This window comes from Aedes albopictus, chromosome 2 (assembly GCF_035046485.1).
Source record: "Aedes albopictus strain Foshan chromosome 2, AalbF5, whole genome shotgun sequence".
NCBI lineage: Eukaryota > Metazoa > Arthropoda > Insecta > Diptera > Culicidae > Aedes > Aedes albopictus.
The window spans coordinates 438,634,512-438,640,511 of NC_085137.1; positions in this window are offsets into that span (position 1 = coordinate 438,634,512).

The following is a 6,000-nucleotide window of genomic DNA, read 5'->3' on the forward strand; positions in this document are numbered from 1 at the left end:
TGGTGACTAGCAGGGGCTGTCCTGCTTCCACTGATACCTCCTTGATCAGCAGAAGGCTTTTACGGTACCGATAGCAAGGCTCGCTGATCGGTATAAAATTGTCTCCTTGGTTGTCTTGCCGGTGGCAAGAATGACACATCCAGTGCCGATCGTCCACTGACCGGCGGTAATTCCTCTCGCCCGTTGACCAGGGAAGCACTTCTTCTGGGGCCTATGACCTCGTTGATCAGCAGGAAATCTTCTCGTTGGTGACGTCTTTACCGGCGGCAAAGATGTCACCCTTGATGCTCGTCGTACACTGACCGACAGGATTCCTCGACTGGTCGCCTCAATGACCAGCAGGACGCTTCGCTGCGGCCGACCGACTCTTCGGTACGTTGATGTCCTCACCGGCGGTAAGGATGTCAGCGTTGATACCGATCTCTCGTTGACCGGTACGGAACTCCTCGGCTGGTCGCCTCGATGACCAGCAGGACGTTTCACCAGGACCGACTGACTCGTCAATCGGTGGGATTCCTTCGACTGGATGGTGTCCGTTGATGCCAACCGTTCACAGATCGGCAGGGATTCCTCGACTGGTCACCTCGTTGACCAGGGGAACAACTCGCTGGTGCCGATCTCCCCGCTGACCGGCGGAAATCCTCCACTGATACCGACCGACTCGTCGATCGGTAGAAATCCTCCGATGGGTAGTGTCTTTGCCGGCGGCAAAGAAGTCACCGTTTGTGCCGATCGTCCACAGACCGACAGGAATTCCTCAGCTGGTCGCCTCGTTGACCAGGGAAACTTATCACTGTACCGATCCCTTGTTGATCGGCGGTCTCCAGGGATAGGGTCCTGCTTCCACTGATTGCTCCTCAAATCAGCAGAAGGCCTCGACGGGTTGGTATCCTTGCCGGCGGCAAGATGTCGTTGGCTCCGGTCGGCTCGCTGACCGGCAGGGGTTCCTCGCTTCGATATAGAACCGGGGACTGTAGGCCGGTTCCACTCCACGGGCACTGAATCCGGTTCGGACGGACCAAATGTTGAGGCGCCGCAGTGCCTCAAGCGGGTAGCTCTTGGATTCCTGGCGGGATGGAGTCTCGCAAGACCTGGGGTACCAGAAATCCTCTGTAGATCCGGTTCGAAGGACCAAATGTTTGGGGCTCCGCAGTGCCTCAAACGGGGATTTTCTTCCTCGCAAGAAAGAAAAACGCACAGCAAGTACTTTCACACTAAGCACTTTATTTCCTTCTAACTTTGCGTTGGCGAAGCCACGCAAACGCTTATACACTTCTACTTCGCGTTGTCGAAGCCACGCGAACGCTTGTACACTTCGATTATACTTCTCACTACTTGACACTTGACCGTTTGCCGGGTCAGAAAAAACTGTTTCGACTGTCGGGATTGGCGCACTCCTTATATAGCACCTCAACGTGCATCTAGAAAGTTCTCCAAACTTCGCGAATAAATCATTCCAGAATATTCTACTCATCTGGGTGCACTGCAAGGTAAAAGTCACTCACGAGTCACTCACGCGCGGCTTGCACGCGTTCGTCTAACTGGGTGCCGCCGCGATGACGCGCGCTCGCTCACAGGTGTCAACATCACCCAGGTAACCACTAAGCATTTGAATAAGCCGTGTATCAGCCCGTATTACGCATTTGAACTGCTTGCTGCCCTACATAAGCAGTTCGAATGCATAGCTGCCTTGAGTTAGCATAAGCTGTGCTGCTCAAAAGCTTTCGACTATTAATTAGCATTTCAACTGCTTGAAGTGGTTTCACTTGGGAGCATACAGAATGCTTTTCAACTGCTCTTTAAATGCTAGGAGCAAAAAGGTTGGGAGATATGTTACGCATTTGGCAACACATTTTGTCTCTCTCTTACAGAGCCTATGCTTCTGTTTACAAATTTGTGCATCTTATTAGTTTCTTCATTTTCCCCTACTCATCCGAAAGCACCAAAGAAAACATTACTGCAGCTGGATTGGATTGGGAATTTGTCCATAAAAAATCACCAATCATTTATCATTTCGTCGGAAAATATGTGCCGAATAGGTGGATGCTTTGGTGGATCATAGGATTGTTTGAAAGAGGGAAAAACAATCTTTTTCCACAGATATTTAAAAGAAGGGATCGTAATGCTCTACCACAATGAAATACCTCAATGGAAACAAGTTTTGGATGTTGAATCTGAAGCTGTTATCGAATCATTCTTTATATTGGCGATTAAATCAACGCACGCCACCGGGACAGCTTTAGCATCGTGGAACAGGAGCAACAGAATCCGAAGCAGATATGATTAATCAATCTGCGGATCGTAAGTTCAAACCTTCATCACTATAAAAATCAGCAAAAAGTACCACCTAGCACCGGCTGGAATATGGAAGGACGCTGAAGCGGGGAAGCAGGCTGAGAGAACGAGAAGCAGACGTCAATCTATTTTTGTTTTTTTTTTTGCTCGACGAGGCGTTACGCTTCTTTGACATTTCGTCACGACGTTCCTGAAGGGATAGCACTAAGACAGCCCGTTATTTTGCCAAAACCTGCTGTGAGGTAGCACTATAGGCGCATATACGGCTAACTAGCATTAAACGCCTTGTCGTAAAGGCTACTATAATGCTGAAGGAATGCTATTTTAAATGCTTACTGGTTACTTGGGCAATCATCATCGCAATCATCGTCGGTGGTGAGTGGTCCCGCGCTGGGCTCGCTGTCGCCGCCGTGTTTACGTTTGTGGGAGCTTGAGTGACGCTGATCAATCTCGTAGGGGAATGTGGGGCACATTTTCCACCGGAGCGTCCAATGGGCGCGAACACTATTCTTTCAAATTACACTGTTAAGGCGCTATTGGATTGCTTGTCAATATGCCAATTGTTTGACCAAATATTTGTCACGTCTAATGGGACCTTTATATACCAACAATTCAACAGAAATTTTTAACTATGCTGGTTAAAAATTTTCACAAGTGGTCCATGAAAGGTAGAATGAAAATTTATCAGCCAAGCTAGTTCATTCCTGGATGAACGGCATGACTTTCCTTTTAGGAAAATAGAAAATTTATAATCTTGAAAATATGTATTCGGAGTAATGGATCATTCGGAGTAATGGAATTCGGGGAAATGTCATAAAGTCGTATGAACAGTACGACCTTTGTCGGGACAGCTAGAGGGCATTGCATGAAATTATCTCCTTCTCTTTCACTCTTACAGGAATTTTGTAAACAGCATGGCCAAGAAACGTCAAAATCCCATACAAAATCTGGGATTCCTCCAGGAGTAACTTCCGGGATTGAGATTTCCTTCGAGATTTCTCCAAGAACTTATTCTGGGATTTCTTCTGTAATCATTACAGGATTTTCCCCCTGAGATTGATCCTGGAGTTCATCTGCGATTACTTGGGAGATTACATCAAGGATTCCTCGAGGTACTCCTTCAGGGATTTCATCAGAGATTCCTTCCTAAATAACTACAACAATTGCAACTGCTTGTAGAATTTTAGTAGGAACTTCTCTAAAGGAATGTAAGAAGGAGTTCGTATAGGAATCCCAGATGGAGCTCAAGAAGAATTCCAAAAAGGTTCGGGAGAAATCCCAAAAAGGAACATCGGGAGAAATCCCAGAAAAAGCTCCTGGAGAAATCTCCGGGGGTTTATTTTTTCAGAAGTTTTCTCTGAAGTTCACTTACAAGTTTCGTCTGAGATTCTTTCCTATTTTTTTCCAGAAATTAACTCCAATATTCCTCCAGAATCACTTCTTCAAGCATATTTCGCTTGAATCACTTCGAGGAAGGAATTTCCTTTAGATTCTTCCAGAAGTTCTTTCCGTGATTTCTCCTCAAATTAATTCTAAGATCCCACTTAAATTTCATTCAGTGAAGCTACATCTGGAATTCTTTTTGAGGTTCCTTCAGAAGTTTCGAATGGAATCCTTCCAGGATTTCTTTTGAGATTCATTCTGGGACTTCAAAAGATTTCTTCCGGGAAGTTTTGGGAATCCTCCAAGTATTCCATTCAGGTTCTCGTAATAACTTCTTTTGAAAAAAACGTTCAGAAGTTTTTTTTCGACTTCCAGAAGGTATTCCTGGAAAAATGGAAACCCGGAAGGAACTGTTGGAGGAAAATCAGAAAGAACTTGTTGGAATATTTCCGCAAGGAAATCATGAAGGAACTACATGAAGAATTCCATTAACAAAAACTGATGAAGAAATTCCTTAAAATACTCCTGGAGGATTCCTTTGATAAACTCCTGGAGGGTTTTTTAAAAATTTCAGGAGATGTAGGAGTTCCTGAAGAAATTCCAGAAGCAATTCCTGACAGAAGCACATAGGAAGTTTCCGAAAGAATCTCTGAAGCAGTTTCCGGAAGACTCCCGGAAGAAGTTCTCGAAATAATCCTTCAAGTCGTTCCTGGAGTAATCCCGAAAGAGGCTCTTGGAAAAATCGTTAAAATTTCTGAAATTTCAAGGAATATTTTGCCAGAAATAATTTCTAGAAGTCGGAAAAGATCTACTGAATGCATTTCAAGACATACTATTTAGGAGAATCTCGGAACTCCTTAAAAAATCTCGAAAGAAATCCCTTAAAGGCCCAGAGGAAGTTCATGAAGGAATCTCAAATGGAACATTTTAAAAATCTCGGCAGGCATCCCTGAGGGATCATCTGATGGGCCCAGTAAGACTCTCTGATATAGCTCCCTTAGTTGCTCCTTGAGGAATCACAGAAGGAAATCCATGGGGGATCGTAGAATTAATTTGTGAAAAAACGGCGGAAGTAATTCCTGGAGGAATCTCTGGGAAAATTTTCTTCGATAATCCTAGAAGGAATTCCTTGAGCGATCTCGGACTAAAGTTCGGAAGGAATTTTGAAGAAATCTAGGATTTCCTTAAAATAATCTTAGAATGTAGTCCTTAAGAAATTCCAGGAAGGATGTCTGTAAGTATCCCGGGAGTACTTCCTGGAGCAATCCAGGTATGAGCTATTGCAAGAACTCCAGATGAAACCTCTTTAAAAATCGCAGAGGGACCATTTGGAAGAACCCCAGAGGAAGCTTCTGAATCCTTAATAAATCCCCAGAGATATTCCAACTCCTAGAAAATCCCAGAAGAAACTCCTGGAGGGGTGCAACCGTGCCCTATCATAAATCAGCATACTTTTCCATGCACGTGTACCACTCATTGCGAAGTAAATACCACCAATAAAAAGCTGACGATATTTTTGTAAGTCTGAACCGTAAACAGCAATGCCAAGAAACGTCAAAGACTTGAAGAAAAAAAAATTAGCAACAGCAGCTTGCAGTGCCCTATAGTGCAGTCATGGTAGGGAAGAGACATTCTTACAGGAATTATTTTCATGAGTTTTGTCAGAATTCTTTATGAAATTTCTAAAAAAATTCCCAGGCTTGCCTCAAGGGATACCGCCAGAAATTCATTTGAGAATTCTTTGAGGATTCAGCAAAATTTTTCTGAATTGCTAATAAAAAGATAATTGTTGCAGGATTTCTTAGAATGGTTTTATCAAGAATTCCTCTCAGTATCTCTTCAAAATGCAAATTCCATCCAAAAATTTTTGAAGGTGTGGGAGACAAAAAGTCAAAATAAATTTGTATCAGCCTTATTTGGAAATTCCTCTGAAAATACTCAAGAGATTCTTCTGGAAGTTCCTCCAAGGCATGGTTTGGATTTAGCCAGATCTTTTTTATTTTCAAATATATGTGCTACGAGGGAGAGGGGGAGAAAAAAATTGGCCAAAAATGCTACGTCATTTATGGGGATTTTTGTGTACAATTCCCTTACGAAATAGTATGATTTTTTTTCTTCTAAGAATACCTTGAGAGGTATGTCCAGGAATTCTTCAAACGATGCCTTCTGAAAATCCTCCAGCGATCTCTCAGATACTTATTAAAGGATTTCATCAAAAAATCCACTAGTTGCTGGATTTCTGCAGACCTTTTTAAGAGATTCCTTCAAGTGGAGCGGACCTGGTGTGATGGTTGGAACACTTGACTGTCACGCCGAGGACCT